The sequence below is a fragment of the Toxorhynchites rutilus genome, chromosome 3 (genome assembly GCF_029784135.1).
Source record: "Toxorhynchites rutilus septentrionalis strain SRP chromosome 3, ASM2978413v1, whole genome shotgun sequence".
Lineage (NCBI taxonomy): Eukaryota > Metazoa > Arthropoda > Insecta > Diptera > Culicidae > Toxorhynchites > Toxorhynchites rutilus.
The window spans coordinates 196,210,950-196,236,542 of NC_073746.1; the positions used below are offsets into that span (position 1 = coordinate 196,210,950).

General features: G+C 38.8%; 1 protein-coding gene across 5 annotated transcripts in view; it reads right to left on the reverse strand.

Moving 5' to 3' along the window:
• The window catches only part of LOC129779526 (liprin-alpha-1), a 458,998-nt gene that overhangs the window by 51,205 nt on the left and 382,200 nt on the right, over positions 1–25,593 (reverse strand). The window contains exons 19-20 of one of the 5 annotated variants that reach the window (XR_008743689.1): positions 4,216–4,397; positions 3,934–4,152 (exon numbers count right to left, since the gene is read on the reverse strand). The exons of the other annotated variants lie outside the window; for them this stretch is intronic. The gene's annotated coding sequence lies outside the window, so the exon portion shown is untranslated. Of the gene's footprint in view, positions 1–3,933; positions 4,153–4,215; positions 4,398–25,593 lie in introns of those variants that run through there. 5 annotated transcript variants of the gene reach the window in all.

The following is a 25,593-nucleotide window of genomic DNA, read 5'->3' on the forward strand; positions in this document are numbered from 1 at the left end:
ACGTCTAACCGGAAGATATAGGGGGTGAAATGGAAATCTAGGCACTGAACAAGTAGGAAAAAATGCAAGATTTGGAACGCTTATAACTCGAGCATTTCTCAATAGATCGCAAAGGTTTTTGCATCAATTGATAGGAAATATATCTACGCATCTATCATAACGAATAACATTTCATTTTTCTTGAGATAAATAATTGAATAATTGTGAAATATCAAGCATTGTCAAAATGCACTATGTGCCCATTTTTGATTGGTCCATTTTGTGCTCCTCAAATCGTACCGGCCAAAACGGGCAACCTTGAGATAAATTGAGATAAATAATTGAATAATTGTGAAATATCAAGCATTGTCAAAATGCACTATGTGCCCATTTTTGATTGGTCCATTTTGTGCTCCTCAAATCGTACCGGCCAAAACGGGCAACCAGAGCAGCAGCGAAATAGAATGAAGCACGATTGGAAAGGAAAAAGAAAAAAATGAACGAAACATTGGTCGCAGTCTCACACATGCGTAATTCTCTACCAGCCAGTCAGCTTAAAAATCCCCGCTCCGCTGCCGTAACGATCATTCTCATTCAAGCCGTACACCACATCGTTTCGCAAAATCCCGCTCGAACCGTGTTGATCTGGAGTTCCCCGCAAGGGTAGCTAGGCCGAGCGCGTTAGTACCAGTGCACCAGTCCACCTAGCCGGAGTTATATAGTTTCGGCCGCCGAAGTGATCGAGTTAGCTGGCAAAGCTGCTCGCGACGATAAGAAAACCCGCATTCGGAACAGAACACATTCGGTTCGGTGGACATCAAGACAACAGGTAGTTGCAGCGAGTGGCGAGTGGCAAACGCAATCGCAAAACGGCTTCAGGTAGCAGAAGAAAAAAGTTTGTTCTTTATACAAACTGCTTTGATGGCAAATCCAGAACAAGGCGGCATCGAGGGCGTTCGAAATGGTTTTTTTTTTCAAAACCACGAGTACTAAGTTTTCTAAATTGGAACCATTCCATAAAACAAGGCGCTTTTCAGGGCCATTAAACCTCCCAAAAAAGAGTTATACAGGAAATACAGGTAGGAAATACAGTTCAATGCTTTCTAAAACAATATCGAAAATAATAATAAAACACAAATTGATTTTTTCATAATTTGTTTGCCAGGATATGATGAGTATGTGAATTTGGCAGTTGGCATTACGGACCTGTAATGCGACATATTTAGTTGGACATTTTTGTAAACATAGAGTTCGGGGTCCAAATTATGACCCCACATTGAAAGTCGACACTGTACCACTGTCATCGCAAATGTTCAATTACAGGTTAAAATTACCTCCAATCCGATACTGAGTGGTGGTAATGCGACGTGCCATTGAATGTAATTTACTGTAAAATATGTCACAAGCTGGATGGGAAGAAATTTTCCAACTGTGAAAGCTGTGGCGAGTGGCAAATGCAATCGCTAAACAGAAAGGTTTAGCCGAACAAGATGGGGATATCGAGTGATAACAAAACAATAAACTCTTTAGATTGAAAATAATTTTGTGATCCTGAAAAGGACCCATTTTAGCCTGCATGTGAATCCAACGAGCGAACAAATCGTAATGAATGTATTTTCTTCTTCTTCTTCTTTTTGGCTTTACACTTTTCAGTTCATTCGCCTCTAGTGAATGTATTTTTTTTTTGCCATCGCTTCCTTTTAACGCTCATTCGTTCGTCTCGTTGGATTCGCCCCTCTGGCTGAGTCTGCCGATTTGTCTCTATCCTGTGAGTGTGTACCGCTTGAGTATAAAACACGCGGACCCCAAAAAAATATCTTATTTTCTTTCAAACCGTAAACCCGTGTGGTTGTACGGCATCGGCATCGTGGACGTAACAAAGGAGGACAAGTTAAGGGAAAGGCAAAGTCTCACTCGAACCGTGCAGGTCTCCAGTTCCCTGTTGGTCAGATTCACTGATTGCTCCGCAAGGGTAACTAGGCCGAACGGATTGGTCCCGGAGCACCAGTATACCTAACAGCGATTATAGAGCTTCGGCCGTCGGAGTGCTCGAGTTGGCTTGCAAAGCTGCTCACGACAATCAGAAAACCCGCATCAAGAACAGAGCAGCTTCGGTTCGGCGCTCATCAAGGCAACAATTAGTTTCAGTGAGTGGCAAAGTGTTTCTCCGGCACGTCGCATTAAATGTAATTTACTGAACAACATGTCACAAGCTGGATGAGAAGAAATTTTCCAACTGTGAAAGCTGTGGCGAGTGGCAAACGCAATAGCTAAACAGGAAGGTTTAACCGAACAAGATGGGAATATCGAGTGATAACAAAAACACAACACCAAAGGTTCTTTTCAGAACCATCAACATATTCATAAAGAGTAAACAGTAAGCTAATCCATTTTTCAGGTAGATAGGTAGGTATTCACGTAGGAGAAGAGAATAAAACAATATATTTAAAATATATATTTAACAAAAGCTGTCCCCTTTGTATAGTCCTACGTCACTCCGGTTATGTCCCCGACATTACCCACCCGTCTTTTTTGTGTAGGATTTTTGGCCAGAAAGTGTATCTATATCTCCATTTTCTAATCGGAAACCATAAGCCGATGCAGTTCAGTTACTGCCCCTACAACTCGAATCAGTTGATAATCGAAGCGGTCCTCAAACAACACAAGCCGCTTTTTTATACAATCATTCCTCTCCCACTGTGTCTCGAGCCACGACATAATTGTATACTATCAAAATGTCGGCGGAATGAAGACATCGATCAACGAGTACTGTCTATCATGTTCTGACGCGTCATATGATATTTTGGCTTTCACCGAAACATGGCTCAATACTAATACGTTGTCGCAACAACTGTTCGGTTCTCCGTACATAGTATACCGTTCAGATCGATCCGTTGAAAATAGTACAAAGGTCACTGGTGGCGGAGTTTTACTAGCCATAAATTCGAAATTCATATCACGAGAGCTGCTTCCTCCTAATGGCTGTACTGCTGAGCAAATTTGGGCTGCCGTGACGTTCTACAGTCACACTACTTAGCGTAAGAACACACTGGACGGCTCTCCGATTTTGCAATTACAGACCGCCGCGGAGCCACGATAATGGAATGTGTATGATATAAAACAAGACGGGTACTATGTGAGACCGTTTCGTCACTAAGATGGTTAAGGGAGCGGTACATGAAAACAGTACGGATGAAAGCAGAAGGGTTATTATTTGCTTGAAGCATGAAAGAGACAAACTGATCACGAGCGAGCTTGGCCACGAGCGTATTGTGTTTTGTTTACAAAAAAAAAAAACACAGTAGACATCCAAGATGGCTGCAGAGTGTTAGGCCGTCTACACATTAGGCAACAGCAACCCGATCTATGTTGGCGATGTCAATCGCATCGCCAACTCAGCTCTGCACATTGAGACAACTCGAACGCGATGAATTCGTTAAGTTTTTATCCGTCATCATAAACTGCCTAATCGCTGGCAGAGAGCCATTTATTTAACTGCCAAAAAAATCATACGGAGAGCAAATTATGAAAAATTGGTTTGTAAAAACTACTTTACTTGGGATTTTTCTTGACACCAGGCAAAGAAAAAATAAATAAAAACTTAATTTCACAAATCATCGAATCAAATTGAATGCATACGCGGCTTCTTAAAACTACAATAGAATCAAAAGGGCACATTTGAAATACAATTTACACTATAGCAGAAAAAAAATCTGCTTATCTGGCATTCCTGGATGTACTTTTTTCGAAGGTGTTTCATCTCATATATCAAACAATACCATTTTTATTTAAAAAATGTACCGTTGTGTTAATATTCCTTCGTGTGTAGAATAGATTTCAGAATTTCTTTTGGGTTCTGCTTTTTTTCTAAATTCTAAATATTTCTAAAAAATGGATGTATATATTTATTTTTCGTTGGAGTAATACCACAAACCAGCAAACAATATTTACAAACATAAAAAAATCATTGAAATAAGAATACAGCCGAAAAGAATTATATAAAGAAAACAGAAAAATTTTCAACAATTCTTCTAAAGAATAATTTATGTGTACACTAACGCTAAATATGAAAAATTCTCCCAGGGGTCACATATTCGCAGACCGCACCTTCGCACATGGTACAATCGAGAATCAGGGATGATAACGGTTTCCCGGGAAATCTGATCAGAATATCTGTTGGTATTTGTTGAATCATTATTATAACCGACGGCATCAAGCTAAAGGTGACATATTTACCTAACATACTTATTTCGGCTCGCTGATAACAACAGACAGCAACAATTGCTGTTAACTTGGAAAAAACACATCCAGCGGATTCTGTGCTTCTTGCTCAATCTCCAATATTATACGCATCCTTGACCAATTCAGCACTCTTCCCGGACGGTATATCAAGAGAACTTGCATATTGATGGCATTTCCTAACGTCAAACGAATATATATTATATATAAACTAAACCAAAGTAGCAAAATACTTACATCTCGTTCGTTCATAGAAACAGATGCTCCAATATTGTAAACACTGTTTTGCATCACCACTGACAGATATTGAAATTCAATGAACGCAGAAATAAAAACATCAACAGCAATTGAACGAAAAGGTTGCCGACACAAATCGCGCGCGACTCGACATGCTGAGTTGAATCGAAAAAGTTGGTCCGACCAAAGTTGCCAGTTGCCTAGTGTGTATGCTCCCATTTGATTACACATGTTCTCAACTTTTATGGCAACCATTAGGCAACCTAAGTTGGAAAGCAACTTAACGAATATGTCAAAAAAGTTTAGAGCATGTGTAATCAAATGGGAGCATACACACTAGGCAACTGGCAACTTAGGTCGGACCAACTTTTTCGATTCAACCTAGCATGTCGAGTCACGCGCGATATATGTTGGCAACTTTTTCGTTCAATTTCTGTTGACATTTTTAATTCTGCGTTCGTTGAGTTTCAATGTTTGTCAGTAGTAATAACAAACAGTGTTTTCAAGATTTGCCCTGTTTATAATAATACGAACGAAACGTAAGCATTTTTTATTTTGATATATAATTTTATATATGGTTTATATTGTAGCAGGTGGAACAAACTGAAAGAGGATTTCGAATGGAGAATGACCTATGTTGGGAAGCCAAATTGAGCCGTCAAATTCTCAAACTCCGATAGATTCATTTCCAGGTCCCAACATCGAAGGGAAAATTTCCTTTCCCCCACATAAGACACAAACTCCGCTACCGTCGGCAAAAACAAAAAGTACACATCCACTCAAATTTCGACGACAATCCAAATGCGTAAACACTCAAAGTGCAATCACATATGCTACCGACATTACTTCACAAACAAACATATCACATCCGTGTAATTCCATTTCACATTAATTACAATTCACATGTAAAAACTCAATTTATATTTACATATCACAACGTTTAGATTTTACATTATATTTACAGTTACAGGTATTTCACCTCACAAATTACATCTATTAAATTAAATGTCACCACTGGCGGACCATCTCGGACTACTTTCGCTCCGCTATTTACAATTTTTGTTGTGCGTTGTTGTTGATGTTGATCCTACTCTGTGTCATATTTCACGATCTCCAATCTACGATGAAGTGATGAATAATTCACCAACGTGACCGCTTCGTTCGTGATGAGATCCCAGAAGGAGAGAACGGCAAATCACATTGTTTTTTCCGTTCTCCTATCGCACATGTGGGATACACAATTCCTGCTGTATATGATCAGCTGATGTAGACCTTGCAGTTCATTGCCGTCTCGATTATGTAATCGTGTGTACCAGGCCTGTATTTGGGGGAGCTGCTACTACTCATAAACAGTCTATGTAGGATCAGCCGAATCGGAAGAGTACAATCAGGTTCTTGACACGATATATGTTGGTCCGGCACCAGTGGGGAGACACATTATTTCAAGCAGACATACATTCCCAATGTGACACGTATTCCGGAGCTAGACGCAGTGACTCTTCACACTTGTTCATATTGTGGTCAAGGATTCGTGCGAGCCGGTTACGTTATAAATAATTAATACTCAGAAATAGAGAGAGAATGGAAAGACCACTGAGTACAATCCGGGTGATGCTTGAATTGATGTTGCTTTAAAAATTGCCGGAATCATAACGGAACAGTAGAGAACAATACAACATTACTGTGAGAATTTAGCAGAAATTCGAACTCGTGACCGACGGAATATTGGACATGAATATGTTTACTAGAATGATCCATTTTTTCAATTGTTTTAGATTGATGCGGAACCTAAATAAAGTCTACTGTCGAATGGCAGCGCGTCATATTTTTTTTCTTTTCCATGCAATCAAAAAAAATTTTAAAGGGGCTGGTTATCTGTTACATGCAGTTGAGGTATTATAAAACTGCTCGTTTTGATTTCATTGTAGCTTACAAATATTGCGCACATTTTCAATTAGATGTCGTTTGCATAAATTGAGTACTTTTGTTTTCCTCTTTTCGCTAGAGTTAGATAATTCGCTCTTCATATGATTTATTTTGGTATTTGAAGAAATGACATCTCTGCCAGCGATTATGCAGTTGACAGATGAAAACTTAACGAATTCATTACGTTTGAGTTGCCTCAATGTGCAGAGCTGAGTTGGAGATCTGATTGACATCGCCAACAAAGATCGGGTTGCGGTTGCCCAATGTGTAGATGGCCTTAGTGTTTATGTGCTTTTGAAAGGTGAAAATAAAGCGAGGCAATAATAAATGTACTCTCAGGTGAGCTAATACGTGAAATCCACTCTGCGGTCATGTAGCTGCGGATAATCGTAATCGTTCCATCCAAATGGTCGAGAAATGCAATATTTCAGACGTTTGTGATCAAGTTCTCGCTCCCTCTCGCTCAGGCAAACGTCTCCTCCTCCGTTTTCCATCATTCTGTCTTTATATGCCACCCCTCTAATCCGCTTATTATCCAAACAGTTGTACCTTGTACCATAGACTCGGTTTGCATCCGTCTATAAACATATGATAATGGCAAATAGTGAAACCGTCGAAAGCCGCTGAATGTGTTTTACATCAAGCTCCTGCTGCGACTTGTCATTGTAAAAATCGCGTGGTAGAGCCATCTAGTGTGTTTCCGCGCTTATCGCGCGCGACTCGACATGCTGAGTTGAATCGAAAAAGTTGGTCCGACCAAAGTTGCCAGTTGCCTAGTGTGTATGCTCCCATTTGATTACACATGTTCTCAACTTTTATGGCAACCATTAGGCAACCTAAGTTGGAAAGCAACTTAACGAATATGTCAAAAAAGTTTAGAGCATGTGTAATCAAATGGGAGCATACACACTAGGCAACTGGCAACTTAGGTCGGACCAACTTTTTCGATTCAACCTAGCATGTCGAGTCACGCGCGATATATGTTGGCAACTTTTTCGTTCAATTTCTGTTGACATTTTTAATTCTGCGTTCGTTGAGTTTCAATGTTTGTCAGTAGTAATAACAAACAGTGTTTTCAAGATTTGCCCTGTTTATAATAATACGAACGAAACGTAAGCATTTTTTATTTTGATATATAATTTTATATATGGTTTATATTGTAGCAGGTGGAACAAACTGAAAGAGGATTTCGAATGGAGAATGACCTATGTTGGGAAGCCAAATTGAGCCGTCAAATTCTCAAACTCCGATAGATTCATTTCCAGGTCCCAACATCGAAGGGAAAATTTCCTTTCCCCCACATAAGACACAAACTCCGCTACCGTCGGCAAAAACAAAAAGTACACATCCACTCAAATTTCGACGACAATCCAAATGCGTAAACACTCAAAGTGCAATCACATATGCTACCGACATTACTTCACAAACAAACATATCACATCCGTGTAATTCCATTTCACATTAATTACAATTCACATGTAAAAACTCAATTTATATTTACATATCACAACGTTTAGATTTTACATTATATTTACAGTTACAGGTATTTCACCTCACAAATTACATCTATTAAATTAAATGTCACCACTGGCGGACCATCTCGGACTACTTTCGCTCCGCTATTTACAATTTTTGTTGTGCGTTGTTGTTGATGTTGATCCTACTCTGTGTCATATTTCACGATCTCCAATCTACGATGAAGTGATGAATAATTCACCAACGTGACCGCTTCGTTCGTGATGAGATCCCAGAAGGAGAGAACGGCAAATCACATTGTTTTTTCCGTTCTCCTATCGCACATGTGGGATACACAATTCCTGCTGTATATGATCAGCTGATGTAGACCTTGCAGTTCATTGCCGTCTCGATTATGTAATCGTGTGTACCAGGCCTGTATTTGGGGGAGCTGCTACTACTCATAAACAGTCTATGTAGGATCAGCCGAATCGGAAGAGTACAATCAGGTTCTTGACACGATATATGTTGGTCCGGCACCAGTGGGGAGACACATTATTTCAAGCAGACATACATTCCCAATGTGACACGTATTCCGGAGCTAGACGCAGTGACTCTTCACACTTGTTCATATTGTGGTCAAGGATTCGTGCGAGCCGGTTACGTTATAAATAATTAATACTCAGAAATAGAGAGAGAATGGAAAGACCACTGAGTACAATCCGGGTGATGCTTGAATTGATGTTGCTTTAAAAATTGCCGGAATCATAACGGAACAGTAGAGAACAATACAACATTACTGTGAGAATTTAGCAGAAATTCGAACTCGTGACCGACGGAATATTGGACATGAATATGTTTACTAGAATGATCCATTTTTTCAATTGTTTTAGATTGATGCGGAACCTAAATAAAGTCTACTGTCGAATGGCAGCGCGTCATATTTTTTTTCTTTTCCATGCAATCAAAAAAAATTTTAAAGGGGCTGGTTATCTGTTACATGCAGTTGAGGTATTATAAAACTGCTCGTTTTGATTTCATTGTAGCTTACAAATATTGCGCACATTTTCAATTAGATGTCGTTTGCATAAATTGAGTACTTTTGTTTTCCTCTTTTCGCTAGAGTTAGATAATTCGCTCTTCATATGATTTATTTTGGTATTTGAAGAAATGACATCTCTGCCAGCGATTATGCAGTTGACAGATGAAAACTTAACGAATTCATTACGTTTGAGTTGCCTCAATGTGCAGAGCTGAGTTGGAGATCTGATTGACATCGCCAACAAAGATCGGGTTGCGGTTGCCCAATGTGTAGATGGCCTTAGTGTTTATGTGCTTTTGAAAGGTGAAAATAAAGCGAGGCAATAATAAATGTACTCTCAGGTGAGCTAATACGTGAAATCCACTCTGCGGTCATGTAACTGCGGATAATCGTAATCGTTCCATCCAAATGGTCGAGGAATGCAATATTTCAGACGTTTGTGATCAAGTTCTCGCTCCCTCTCGCTCAGGCAAACGTCTCCTCCTCCGTTTTCCATCATTCTGTCTTTATATGCCACCCCTCTAATCCGCTTATTATCCAAACAGTTGTACCTTGTACCATAGACTCGGTTTGCATCCGTCTATAAACATATGATAATGGCAAATAGTGAAACCGTCGAAAGCCGCTGAATGTGTTTTACATCAAGCTCCTGCTGCGACTTGTCATTGTAAAAATCGCGTGGTAGAGCCATCTAGTGTGTTTCCGCGCTTATATTGACATCGCCTATATACTTCCAGATCGTATACACTATTCAACCGTAATAGATTCGCATATCTCCTCTCTTAACACGTTGAGCCCAGCGTCGGTCCTTAGGGGCCGACGTTGAGCTTTTTGGCAGGCAAGTGCTAACTGACTGGGACTGACAGTTATAAAATAATAAAATAAAAATATATATGGTTTGTTTTCGGATTTTTCACAAAATGAGACTACTTTCTAGTCGAATTACTGACTATTTTCTATTTATACAATAATTATTTTTGGCAACTGGGACCGACACTGATATTGTGCAAATGCTCTTGATGCGCGCAAGCGCAGCAAGAAAAAATCGGAGCTTAACGTGTTAATTGGATAACAAATCAAATATCACTGACTGACAACATTCTTTTACTTGGTGATTTCAATTTGTCCGGCATTAGTTGGACTCAGAGTTCAAGTAAACACTTGTATCCATATTCATCACGCTCATCTATGAACTGTTTAATTGAACGTTTACTGGACAGTTTTAGTACTGCTGGCTTGTGCCAAATGAACGGAATCCTCAACGATAATAACCCTATGCTCGACCTATGTTTCACCAACTCAGAAATCATCAGAAGTCATCAACACAACGGTGATCAAAATCTCCTTCCGCTTTAGTTAAAATATGTCGCCATAACCCTCCGCTTCTTGTTTCATTACGTGAATCATCACCACTCGTTTTCGTTGATACGATCGAGTCAACTTATTACGATGATCGTAAAGCGATTTTTTCTTCAATGAATCGTTTTTTCATAAGTATTAACTGGGATGACATTCTCAATGACTGCGATATCGAGGTAGCCACGCAGTCTTTATCTAATGTTATCTTCTATGCGATTGATCAATTCGTCCTTAAGAAGACGGCCTGCAATTCTCGTCATCCGCCCTGGATTACCAATCTTTTGAAACGTTTTAAAATGGGAAAAACGTTTTACTTTGAGGAAAGTTTACAAAATTTCCGTTGTGTACTTTGGAAAACCCGTTACTCCGAAATCAACAAAAACTGTAAACGACTGTTTAAGTCCAGTGTTCTTCAACCTTTTTTGCTCCATTCTCCCATTTACGAAAATTAATCCCACTGCTTCCCCCCTATCAGTATTTTGTAAGAAAGTGTATAGCATATCAGTAATATAATAAAAGAACACAAACGGTTTTCAAGTTATAATCGCAACAAATTTGATTTTATACTTGTATCTGATTACAAAAAAAGAAATATATAAAGTTCGGCAAGTCAGTATGGCACCTGCGCCTGAACTATTCCCGCCAAAACCGTAATTCTTGAGAACGTTGTCGAAAAGCTCACCTCATGTCATCTTCGATATCCACTGTTACGGTGTTTTGTTTCCATCAGCAGCATTGTAGGAAATCCAGATTCCCATAAATACTACGCGAAAGACAACAACACTCGTAACCAGTGTTGCCACATATACAGATTTTTCTGTAATGATACAGATTTTTAGCATGTTTTTTGACCAAGAATCTGTAAATACAGATTACAGATTATTGGATATTCATGTAACAAGATAAAATAACTTTTAAATATTTGATCATTTTACGCAACAATTAACAAACTCAATCAGACAATTCGAACAGAACTGAACTGAACTATTTTTGCTACTGTCAAATGTGCTAAATATACTAGTGATTGAAACCATATTTTTTTGCAATCAGTGTTTGGATTTCGATTAAAATCGAATGATACACAATGTGTCATGCAAGTAACCTCTCACGAACATATAACCAAATATGAGAGAATTATTCAGATACTTGTATGAATGACAGTAATCACTTGTGTAACATTACATGATTAAACCAAGAAAGGAACGAAGACTGTTTGTTTGCATATTCGAGCTGTATCAAACATCGCAAACCATTTTCGAAGCCTGCATACAAGTTTGAACCGCATATATCGTTTCGCTCTACTATAGCGAAACCCACTGCACAGACAAGTGCAAAGCAATAAATGATACAAAAATTACGTCATCATTCGGTCACCATTTGCGGAGAGCAACGAATGGGAAAAGAGAGCGGTGTTGCCAGTAAAACTTTGCGGTCTATATGAATATACACATTTCAAGGGACAGCGGCGTTAAAAATGGAAAATATGACCTATCTACCCTTCCCTTAGCCTCTATCGAGCTAAATAATCATATAGTTGCACTCTCTGAGACTTAAAAATCAGGATATGCTATACTAGCTGAATATGAATCATTCGCTTTGCATAGTCCGTACGATCCTGCTGTTTAATGATGCATGGAGAGGTCGATATGCATATGTTAGAGGCAAAGAAGAAAATAAACTTTCTGCACCGAAAGCGTATATGATGGTTTTGCTTGCGTGTCAGTGTATCATGAAGTGCGAACTGATGCAGAGTTGTCTCGTTCTCTTTTGTGTCGTGATTTGCAGTACGTAACAACAAAAGGATGCCGCTGGGGGAAATGATTTGTGTATGATCATATTTGAGCGAACGAAAGCGATTTTTTCAGTGAATGGATCATTTGGCAAACACTGTTCGCAATATAATGGGAACAAAACAAAAAAAAACGCAATAATCAAATCGAAGTAATTTTTTAAAATCCGAGGGGGAAATGCCTCAGTACTGCTGTCAAACGACATCAAGGTCAAATTCCGTATGACCATGCATAAACACCACGAGGAAAGTGAGGATTAAATGAATGTTTATAACGCGAAACTAAATGAAATAAACTCTCTCCGTCGGTTTCCATGAAAATACATTTTCAAATGTTTCTTATTTTTTATTTACCATTATTCTGCCGTTCTACGCATAGTTGTTCCATGTTCCAAAATCAGCAACTGAGAAAAACGCAATCGAAGTTTTCTCGCATATTTGTCGGGTTTTTTATAAGCACTATACTATTGTTCAATGAAATGTGATGAGATCCCCACACTGAATCAATCAAGCTTGATTACGGGTTTAAAAATTAATGGTGGGACTGTTGCTAGCTCTGATGAATTCCCGTTTAGATGATATCACACTCAAGGCTTGGGAGGATTTCGCTTTTATGGAGGAGAACCATACGTACACAAAAATGGTGAAATTCCTATAGCGTAGAGCAAGAGTGTTGGAATCATTATCGGCGGATTGTCACCAATCTAGTATTGATAAACATCAACAACCGACAAAGAAGCTTGAACAAACACGAACAGTTTTCCATGCAACTACAGAGAAAACGTATTCCGAATGCATTGCATGCTCTCAACAGCACCCGCTATTGAAATCTTCGATAAGATCATCAGTGGCATCTTATCGAAGATTGAAATCATCAGTGGCATCTTATCGAAGATTGAAATCTTCTATAAGATGCCACTCAAGGACAAGCTGGAATTGATCAACACAAAAAAGGTGTGTAGCAACTGCTTCAAAAGCGATCACTTTGCACGTTGCTGCCAATCAAAATTCAGCTACAGGGTTTGCAACAAGCGTCACCACACATTGGTACATCCTGGATTTGAGCCTTCATCCCACACCCAGCAGGAGAATATTGATTCCTCACCCAATGGAAATTCAGCCAATGAGATTTGTTCGGTTGCCTGTGTTCCAAGTAGATACTGCGAGTTGAATTCGTTTCAGAAAGGTTTAGCCGAACAAGATGGGGATATCGAGTGATAACAAAACAATAAACTCTTTAGATTGAAAATAATTTTGTGATCCTGAAAAGGCCTGCATGTGAATCCAACGAGCGAACAAATCGTAATGAATGTATTTTCTTCTTCTTCTTCTTTTTGGCTTTACACTTTTCAGTTCATTCGCCTCTAGTGAATGTATTTTTTTTTGCCATCGCTTCCTTTTAACGCTCATTCGTTCGTCTCGTTGGATTCGCCCCTCTGGCTGAGTCTGCCGATTTGTCTCTATCCTGTGAGTGTGTACCGCTTGAGTATAAAACACGCGGACCCCAAAAAAATATCTTATTTTCTTTCAAACCGTAAACCCGTGTGGTTGTACGGCATCGGCATCGTGGACGTAACAAAGGAGGACAAGTTAAGGGAAAGGCAAAGTCTCACTCGAACCGTGCAGGTCTCCAGTTCCCTGTTGGTCAGATTCACTGATTGCTCCGCAAGGGTAACTAGGCCGAACGGATTGGTCCCGGAGCACCAGTATACCTAACAGCGATTATAGAGCTTCGACCGTCGGAGTGCTCGAGTTGGCTTGCAAAGCTGCTCACGACAATCAGAAAACCCGCATCAAGAACAGAGCAGCTTCGGTTCGGCGCTCATCAAGGCAACAATTAGTTTCAGTGAGTGGCAAAGTGTTTCTCCGGCACGTCGCATTAAATGTAATTTACTGAACAACATGTCACAAGCTGGATGGGAAGAAATTTTCCAACTGTGAAAGCTGTGGCGAGTGGCAAACGCAATAGCTAAACAGGAAGGTTTAACCGAACAAGATGGGAATATCGAGTGATAACAAAAACACAACACCAAAGGTTCTTTTCAGAACCATCAACATATTCATAAAGAGTAAACAGTAAGCTAATCCATTTTTCAGGTAGATAGGTAGGTATTCACGTAGGAGAAGAGAATAAAACAATATATTTAAAATATATATTTAACAAAAGCTGTCCCCTTTGTATAGTCCTACGTCACTCCGGTTATGTCCCCGACATTACCCACCCGTCTTTTTGGTGGTGAACAAAGTGACAATAAATATCCCGTCTGCAACGGTTTCCATCGATAATTGGAAAATTCCGAGGAATCTGGAATTGGCGGATCCTGATTTTAACCGAAGTAGCGAAGCCGACATGATAATTGGAGCGGAACACTACTACACATTTATAAAAAATGGACGGTTTTATCTTGGCAATAATCTAATAATCTACCATCGTTTATTGAAAGTGATTTCGGCTGGATAGTTTCTGGCATGGCAGACCTCGGTACACCTAATTCGAGTATCATCTGTTCTGCTATTACCATGGCATCCCTTGATGAAACCCAAGAAAGGCTTTGGTTAATTGAAGATGTACGTGGCCCACAACAATCATCAAACAATCAACGGTGTGAGGAAGTTTACTACAATATAACTTCACGAAACAATGAGGGAGAATATTCCTTTGATATCCTTTGGCGCTTTGATCCTTCTCAACCTGGAACCAGAAAGCATCATCACCTAGACGAGGATGAGAAAAAACAGTTCCCTAAAGACAGTCACGAAATTCGGAATAAATTGGAAGATCTCATTCGAGGAGAAGATTCGGCGGCACAGACGATTCAACTATGTAACGAGCTGGAAGAAATCATGACAGAAGGAGGATTTCATTTACGTATTTGATGGGAGCCTGCCACGGATCGCTTCCTCTACGACGCAAATTTGGAGATATGGAACCCATAAAAATATGGTATATTTTTTCGCGGATCAGTTATACGATCCGCTTTGACTGATAGCGCCGATTGTTATATTAACCAAGGATAAGATGCAACAAACATGGATTCTGTCTCAGGACTGGGACGACCCGGTCCCAAATAGAATTGAGCTAAAGTGGCAAGTGTTTTGTGAGAAGCTCTCAAGTCTTGCTACGCTTCGAATTGATGGTTACACATTCATGAACGGATTCATCGGCGTAGAGTTACACTGCTTTTTTGACGCCCCAGTAGAAGCCTACGAAGCTTGTATCTACGCCCGATCAGAGGCTCCAGATGGGAAAGTTAAAATTAATTTGCTCTCTTCGAAGTCGCGCGTAGCACCTCTGAAGCGTATAACACTACCCAGACTGGAATTATGTGGTGCCCTACTAGCTGCACGTTTATATGAAAAAAGAACTGCAGCAATGAACGTGGTATTCTGGACGGACTTTACAGTGGTTTTGGAATGGTTGAACCCCCCTTCCCACAGTTGGAAAACCTTTGTAGCGAATCGGACATCTGAAATACAATCCAGGACAGGACTAGTGAAATCAATCCAGGCTGATGTTTTCAAAGATAATTTAGAGGAACTGCAGAGGTTTTCAGTAGTATCCAGCAAATCTAATCTCAGGCTGCTGAGCCGTTTCATAAACTCTGGATGTGTAGTTCGCGTGGGTGGCCGGTTGAGGTTGTCGGACGAGATATATTCAGTGAATCATCCCATTTTGTTGCCCGTTTTTCATCGCTTCAGCAAGTTGATCAACCTCTCTTATCATCGGTCTCTCATTCATGGAGGAAATATCGTTCAGTAATACACCCATTTTTTGCCCACCAATGCATTCGCGCTGCACTTGCATCTGGAATGTTCTAGCGCGTTTGCTAGCATCCACTGTCACCAACACATACACAAGAGGAGCAAAACGTGCTAGTTTCCCCCTCCCATGTTAGAATAAATTCATTCTAGTTCGATCACCGCACAACGTAGGTTTAGTTTTGATTTTACTCCCGCTTTTTCCCGAACAGTAGAGATGGGCAAAACAGTTCACTTTGATGAACGGTTCACTCACTAACCGTTCATCTAAGTGAATCAGTTCTTTTGAACCGTTCTTTCGCTCTTTCGTTCAGCGGTATTAAGAACAACATAGAATGTTAGCTGTAACCCAACATTAATAGACAGCTATTAATTGATATCGTTGGACTGGATAGTGTACGTATGGGATTTATATTTTTGAAATTTAGTGGGGAAAGATAAGCTGCTCCATTAAAAGTCCCAAACTGTATGTGAAAATATGTTTATCGGTCGACAAAAGTTTATGTAATAATTTGATGCGGACAAAATATGTGCAATTTTTCATATTATGTTTTTGGACAACACACAGGTTCCATGTAAGATCATATTTCATAATGTTCATTCAGAGAAAAAAATCATCACCGATGTTCACTAACAATCAATCATACAAAAAATCACGATAACACGTACACGCCAAACAATGAATTGAAAGCAACGAAAAACCTTTTTTTTTCTCAAAATGCCCTCACTATAAAATTTTATGTTCACCTAATCCTATATCGCCCCAGCTTCCTCCAGATTTTTTTCTGATAATCAGAAAGTATATGATTGTTACGCGGAATTGAAAGAATACATGAAATTGAAAATATATAGCTTGCTTTTAAAACTACGAAAATCTAATTTAATTTTTAACCCAAAATTGAGTATACATTAACAAAATAAACCCTGCGTTACATGCATTTTGCTCATAAATGACAAATCGTTTTATTTTCCTTACAAGCATTCTCGTTTTATTTATCCATTCCGTCCAGTGCAAATCAGTTCAGCTGCACTAGTTCGTTCGCTAACACTTCGTTCTCAAACAGTTCGTTCCCAAACAGTTCACTCTCAATCAGTTCTTTTCCATACAGTTCACTCGCAAACAGTTCGTTCACAAACAGTTCACTCTCCAACAGTTCACTCTCAAACACTTCACTGGCAAACCGTTCTTACGGAATCAGTTCGTTCACAACCCGTTCGCTCGCAATCAGTTCGTGGGGAGAACTACCGTTCTTTGAAAAAGAACGACCGCTCGTTCACTCTTTTCGGCGAACTAGTTCTTTCGTACCGTTCGTGAACGGTTTGCCCATCTCTACCGAACAGTGCAAGCACGTTTGTACTTGTTCAAATTTGGTTTGGTTTGGTGAAAAATTGTCCAGCTTGGATTCCCTCCCAGTCACAACATTATGCATAAAAACAAAGTTTTATGAAGAAAAGTGAAATTCTTCAAAAAGTAACATGGGATAACTATGCCTAGAACGGCAGTATTCTCTATTTATCTAACACTCTCAATCTAAGATATTACACATTTTTGACGAGAAAGAATTGCGCAGTAAACTTTTTGAATAGGTCTGAAAATTGAAAAATAGTCTTATTCAAAAAACTACTGGCAAGCTATACCAGTGATTACGAGCTCAAACATATGGATGAGCAGAATCTATACACTTCACTACAAGTATGCAATTATTACTTCGTACTTAAATCTAGAGCAAAACTCTTATCAGGCATATAATCCGCAATACAGATTCCAATACAGATTTTCTATTTGCTCTACAAATAAAAAAGATTTTTTAGCTCGTAAATACAAAATTCAATGTGGTAACATTGCTCGTAACGCTTATTTCGCATATCGGGATAAGAATCGATCATTTGTAGATCAATAAAATTGAACCGAAACATTCCTCACTGCTAGTCGGAAAGCATTTCAAATCATGTTCAAATCTTATTCTTCGATATAAGGAAGTTTTCAAGTTTTTGACGTAGGACTACGTCTTTCATTTCTATACCGGGGTGTAAAATCAAAGTTTCGAAAACGAAAGCGTTACGCCGGAGACCGAGATTTTGAGCGTTAATAGCTCCTAAACAACTGAACGAAATGGTATGATAAACACTTCATTCGAAAGATAAAATGTCTACGCGTTCTATACTTGTGACTTTTTGATCCAAAAACTTGTTTCAATAGTCTTAAAATTGCTTTCAAAACAGGCTATTGAAATCACCAATCGGTATATAAGCGAGCGCCGCTCGGAAATCCACTCAGTTCTAATTGAACAGCGATTGGAGCATGTTGTCGCTGTTGTGGTGAAGCTCTTCGTTTATCATGAAAGCGCGGATGAACGGTGTCACCAAGAGCCTGTTTGTGCACCCTAGGCCAGAAGGGAATCCATCAGGAGGAGAGTGATGCCACAAACGGTTCCCCGGGAAGACATCGCTACACACACATACACGCGCGGAATTCTTTCCGTTTGGATGCCATTCAGCATTGAGAAAGTTCCGGAAAGATCTAATCTTTTCTGGAAAATAATCTGCCAGTTCCTCTGGGAATTTAAAAATACATTCATGTGAAAGAGTTTATTTGAATGTTTTCTATCCATGTAACACTGTGACCAAATATTTTTCAATCAAGTACTATTAACAGGTGGTTATCGAATTAGTATTAACCACTGGTGGGCTTCCGAAATCGAGGAAAATGTGGAAATATCTAATCGTTACTGAAAATAATCTGCCTCTGGGAATTTAAAAATACATTCATGTTAAAGGGTTTATTTGAATGTTTTCTATCCATGTAACACTGTTACCAAATACATTTGGTTGTGTGATTTTTCAATCAATCGCAATTAACAGGATAGCTTCTGAAGATTATTCTTCCCCATCAGTAGGATATTTCCGTATCCAATATTGTATGCGCCCGCAATCGATTATTGCTTAGTCGCCGAAAGTTCCGAGCTCAGAGAGTTCATTCCCCTCTAGTTTGCCTTCCAAATTGCCATCGTAAACCACACCTTCTCTCGATTCAATCCCACACAAAAAGCATACTTAAGCGATATTCTGGTGGTGAGACACATTCATTTTTCGTGAGGACATCGACAAGACAACATCGTTGCCTAACGTACTGGAGGAGGTGGACGGCGAAGGATCGACACATACACGCGCAGAATTCTTTCCGTTTGGATGCCATTCAGCATCGAGAAAGTTCCGGAAAGATCTAATCATTGCTGGAAAATAATCTGCCAGTTCCTCTGGGAATTCAAAAATACATTCATGTGAAAGAGTTTATTTGAATGTTTTCTATCCGTGTAACACTGTGACCAAATATTTTTCAATCAAGTACTATTAACAGGTGGTTATCGAGTTAGTATTAACCACTGGTGGGCTTCCGAAATCGAGGAAAATGTGGAAATATCTAATCGTTACTGAAAATAATCTGCCAGTTCCTCTGGGAATTTAAAAATACATTCATGTTAAAGGGTTTATTTGAATGTTTTCTATCCATGTAACACTGTGACCAAATACATTTGGTTTTGTGATTTTTCAATCAATCGCAATTCACAGGATAGCTTCAGAAGATTATTCTTCCCCATCAGTAGGATATTTCCGTATCCAATATTGTATGCGCCCGCAATCGATTAGTGCTCAGTCGCCGAAAGTTCCGAGCTCAGAGAGTTCATTCCCGTCTAGTTTGCCTTCCAAATTGCCATCGTGAACCACACCTTCTCTCGATTCAATCACACACAAAAAGCATACTTAAGCGATATTCTGGTGGTGAGACACATTCATATTTCGTGAGGACATCGACAAGACAACATCGTTGCCTAACATGCTGGAGGAGGTGGACGGCGAAGGATCGACACATACACGCGCAGAATTCTTTCCGTTTGGATGCCATTCAGCATCGAGAAAGTTCCGGAAAGATCTAATCATTGCTGGAAAATGATCTGCCAGTTCCTCTGGGAATTTGAAAATACATTCATGTGAAAGAGTTTATTTTAATGTTTTCTATCCATGTAACACTGTGACCAAATATTTTTCAATCAAGTACTATTAACAGGTGGTTATCGAGTTAGTATTAACCACTGGTGGGCTTCCAGTATCGAGGAAAATGTGGAAATATCTAATCGTTGCTGGAAAATAATCTGCCAGTTCCCCTTGGAATTAAAATTACATTCAAGCGAAAGAGTTTATTTTAATGTTTTCTATTCATAAAATATCCATATAATACATTTGGGTTTGTGATTTGTCAATCAAGTACAGTTAGCAGGTTAGCTTCTGAAGATTATTCTTCAGAACAAGGTTTTTCGTATCCTATATTGGATGCATAAAACCTTGTGCCTCCAACGTAACGCTCTCGTTTTCGAAGTCTCCCAAATATTCATTTATTCATTCATTTAGAATGGATTTAGATTCAACTTCAAACAAATGATCTCTAAATCACCGATAGTCCTACGTCACTCTTGCGGTTATACCATAGTGTTTTATATAAATTGTGTTTTATATAAATTGTGATGAGATAAACTAATCGAAGATGTTTCCAGCTATCCCATACATTCTCTCCTTGGAGCTTCCAAAACGTTCCGCTACAATTCGTGGCATATCTAAAATTACCAGAAAATCTGGTGAAGCTGCTACCGGAAACCATTCCGATGTTTCCTATTGCCAATTTTCGCATGAATATTCGAACGATGCTTTAATAAAATAAAATGAACAGCAGTGTGGGACTTAATCTTTCATCATATTACCAATTTGCGGGAACGACACTGCTTCGACATAACCTCTTCTCACATTTGTTAATCGGCTTTTGCATTATTTTTATAATACAGGTGCGATCATTTTACTGTCCTCAATTTTAAAATGATTAAGTAGACTGCTATTTCATCATTTCGAAACATATTTTAAGACAGTTCTTGTGGTACAATTAAAAAAAAATTAAAAACTTTCGAGATTATATGGATTCGATCGATGGTTTATTAAAAATTTTTGCTTTTTTTCTTTGCCTACCACTACTTGAACAAAGTAGGAAGGAGACTACCTTTTTATTCTACGTACTTTGGTTTGCGACGACAAATGTACAGTGTTGACGTCTGGTGGCGATATTAGTGCTTGGGAGGTAAATTATTTTCTATCAGATCAGAAGGGCCAAGTGCAGTGTAAAAATAAAAAAGTTTGAACGACAATTTTTACTTCATATTGTTTGATTACCTAACACATGTAGTCCTGACACTTATTTGTCGATGCATTTCCTGTTTGTTCCACAAATAATTACTATTATAATATAAAATCATTATTAGACACAGCTTTCGTTCAATATGTTTCTGCGATATTTATTATTTTATCTTATTTCATTTTCATAATCTTATTTCATTTTATTTTTATTTATTTCAAATTTTTCTCCTCATCACATAAAATAAATTTTCGATACATCAAGTAAATTTTCCTTCATAATTTTGATTTTGAAAGCATGTTTATACCACCTGAATATCCATCATTATTTTCGCCTCCCAATGAAATCATACGAAGCATAATGCCGTCTACTCGAATATATTTTTCAAAATCAGAATCCGAATTGGATTACGATTCCAATAATACAAAAGCAAAAGCAGCAGGTTTTCCATTTTCATAGTCTTTATATTTAGATTTTCCAAAACTCGGAACTTGACAGTTCAGTAAGTGGTATTGGTGAACCCGAGTGCCAACCAGGGAAACATCTCAGTGCGAAACTAACAGCTTTCGGGGCGAACCTAGTGCGACACTAGGTTGAAACTGAGTGAATAAAAATCGTTTTGACAGCAGTTATTGTGGCACTGAGGTTGAAACTGAACAAAAACGAATTCGCTATAAGTTAGTGGATTTAAATAACGGTTTTGGAAGTAAAAATTTCAAAGTTAGTAATTTGTAACTATTAATTTTATCCAAAACAATCATATTGAACTTGATTGTTTTTATCTATCAAATTAAAGTTCTCGAACCACTTTACAATTTGTTCTTTGACACCCAACTTCTATCTTTCTTAATTTCGCTGCAATATAGATATAAACAATTCTTGGTGAAAATTCAAGCAAAATCATCAAAAACCGCACAGTGGCCACTTAAATTTCACTTTAACGTTGAAAGATAAAATTTTTCATGAAATAAGTAATATTTGAAAAATAGAAAAAAAAATCAGATTGTATATAATCGAGTCCAAAATTGTAAATAATCGAATCACATATAATCGAGTCCGTAGTGATGGTTCTCCAAAAACAAAACATTGTTCTACTGTGCATTCCGTAGACCGATTCATGTTGCCCAAACGATGATCGATGTTGAAGCGGTTGCAGCAAATACGAGGATCGTAGAATTCTGCTGGGAGCACGAAAGTTCACCATCTCGAGCAGGTGAGGCGCATCAATTTCACCACAAAGAAGCTTGACAATGAAAGTAGCTTGTTGAATACGCCTTCGTCTCTCAAGTGTATCCAGATTCAGCAAGCGACATCTGGCTACATATGGTGGCAGGGGATCACGCCATGGCAGACGCCTGAGCGCTCTTCGAATAAAACATTTTTGAATCCGCTCAATCCTGATGCTCCACATATTCTGGTAAGGGATCCATAATACCGATGCAGTCTCGAGAATCGGCCGAACCATAGAACAGTACAGCGATTTCAGACAATATTAATCAGTGAAGTCCCTAGAGATTCTCAATATGAATCCAAGCTGACGATTAGCCTTAGTGATCAATGCAGATCAGTGTGCATCGAAAGTGAGCTTATGATCGAGAACAACGTCAAGTCGTTAGCCTGACTGACTCTCTCTAAAATCAAATCGTCGATTGTGTAGTTGAATATAATTGGCTGTTTTTTTTTCGGTGAAAGCTTATGATCACACACTTGGCGATGCTTATGGTTAGTTTATTAAAGTGGCACCAACTGACGAACTGGTCAAGCAAGCTCTGTAGTCGACTGTATCCTCAAGAGTTCTGATAGCCAAATAAATCTTCAAGTCGTCTGCGTAGATCGACTCGCAGCCGGATGCTAGAATAAGGGACTCCCGAACGAACAGCAAACGGAGACGAAGTGTGATATTGGAGCTTAACACGGAGCGATCTTCCAGAAAGATATGACCTCATCCAGTTGATGAATCCATCAGAAGCACCAAGACGGGATAGCTTCCTCAGAAGGATACGATGGTCAATTCGTTCGAAAGCGGCTTTTATGTCGGTGTAAATAGCATCAATCTGAGCATGTTCTTCTAAGCGGTTGACACAGAACGGTGAGAACTCGAGAAGATTGGTGCTTACCGAACGTCCTGGCATAAAAACATGTTGTACTGGTGAGATATAGCTCTTAACTTCGAAAAAGACAACATCGTTCACAATCATCTCAAATAGCTTAGAGGCGACAGATAAGCTGGTTATCCCGCGATAGTTGTTCACGCTACACTTGTCTCCTTTTTTGACGTAGGACTACGTCTTTCATTTCTATACCGGGGTGTAAAATCAAAGTTTCGAAAACGAAAGCGTTACGCCGGAGACCGAGATTTTGAGCGTTAATAGCTCCTGAACAACTGAACGAAATGGTATGATAAACACTTCATTCGAAAGATAAAATGTCTACGCGTTCTATACTTGTTACTTTTTGATCCAAAAACTTGTTTTAATAGTCTTAAAATTGCTTTCAAAACAGGCTATTGAAATCACCAATCGGTATATAAGCGAGCGCCGCTCGGAAATCCACTCAGTTCTAATTGAACAGCGATTGGAGCATGTTGTCGCTGTTGTGGTGAAGCTCTTCGTTTATCATGAAAACGCGGATGAACGGTGTCACCAAGAGCCTATTTGTGCAGCTTAGGCCAGAAGGGAATCCATCAGGAGGAGAGTGATGCCACAAACGGTTCCCCGGGAAGATCTCGAAGCAGCCGCTACACACACACACACATACACGCACGGAATTCTTTCCGTTTGGATGCCATTCAGCATCGAGAAAGATCCGGAAAATTATCTGCCAGTTCATCTGGGAATTTAAAAATACATTCATGTGAAAGAGTTTATTTGAATGTTTTCTATCCATGTAACACTGTGACCAAATATGTTTCAATCAAGTGCTATTAACAGATGGTTATCGAGTTAGCATTAACCACTGGTGGGCTTCCAGTATCGAGGAAAATGTGGAAATATCTAATCGTTACTGAAAATAATCTGCCAGTTCCTCTGGGAATTTAAAAATACATTCATGTGAAAGAGTTTATTTGAATGTTTTCTATCCATGTAACACTGTGACCAAATATGTTTCAAGCAAGTGCTATTAACAGATGGTTATCGAATTAGCATTAACCACTGGTGGGCTTCCAGTATCGAGGAAAATGTGGAAATATCTAATCGTTACTGAAAATAATCTGCCAGTTCCTCTGGGAATTTAAAAATACATTCATGTGAAAGAGTTTATTTTAATGTTTTCTATCCGTGTAACACTGTGACCAAATATGTTTCAATCAAGTGCTATTAACAGATGGTTATCGAGTTAGCATTATCCACTGGTGGGCTTCCAGTATCGAGGAAAATGCGGAAATATCTAATCGTTACTGAAAATAATCTGCCAGTTCCTCTGGGAATTTAAAAATACATTCATGTGAAAGAGTTTCATTGAATGTTTTCTATCCGTGTAACACTGTGACCAAATATTTTTCAATCAAGTACTATTAACAGGTGGTTATCGAGTTAGTATTAACCACTGGTGGGCTTCCAGTATCGAGGAAAATGTGGAAATATCTAATCGTTACTGAAAATAATCTGCCAGTTCCTCTGGGAATTTAAAAATACATTCATGTGAAAGAGTTTATTTGAATGTTTTCTATCCATGTAACACTGTGACCAAATATGTTTCCAGCAAGTGCTATTAACAGATGGTTATCGAATTAGCATTAACCACTGGTGGGCTTCCAGTATCGAGGAAAATGTGGAAATATCTAATCGTTACTGAAAATAATCTGCCAGTTCTTCTGGGAATTTAAAAATACATTCATGTGAAAGAGTTTATTTGAATGTTTTCTATCCATGTAACACTGTGACCAAATATGTTTCAAGCAAATGCTATTAACAGATGGTTATCGAATTAGCATTAACCACTGGTGGGCTTCCAGTATCGAGGAAAATGTGGAAATATCTAATCTTTACTGAAAATAATCTGCCAGTTCCTCTGGGAATTTAAAAATACATTCATGTGAAAGAGTTTATTTGAATGTTTTCTATCCATGTAACACTGTGACCAAATATGTTTCAATCAAGTACTATTAACAGGTGGTTATCGAATTAGCATTAACCACTGGTGGGCTTCCAGTATCGAGGAAAATGTGGAAATATCTAATCGTTACTGAAAATAATCTGCCAGTTCCTCTGGGAATTTAAAAATACATTCATGTGAAAGAGTTTATTTGAATGTTTTCTATCCATGTAACACTGTGATCAAATATGTTTCAATCAAGTGCTATTAACAGATGGTTATCGAGTTAGCATTAACCACTGGTTGGCTTCCAGTATCGAGGAAAATGTGGAAATATCTAATCGTTACTGAAAATAATCTGCCAGTTCCTCTGGGAATTTAAAAATACATTCATGTGAAAGAATTTATTTGAATGTTTTCTATCCATGTAACACTGTGACCAAATACATTTGGTTTTGTGGTTTTTCAATCAATCGCAATTAACAGGATAGCTTCAGAAGATTATTCTTCCCCATCAGTAGGATATTTCCGTATCCAATATTGTATGCGCCCGCAATCGATTATTGCTCAGTCGCCGAAAGTTCCGAGCTCAGAGAG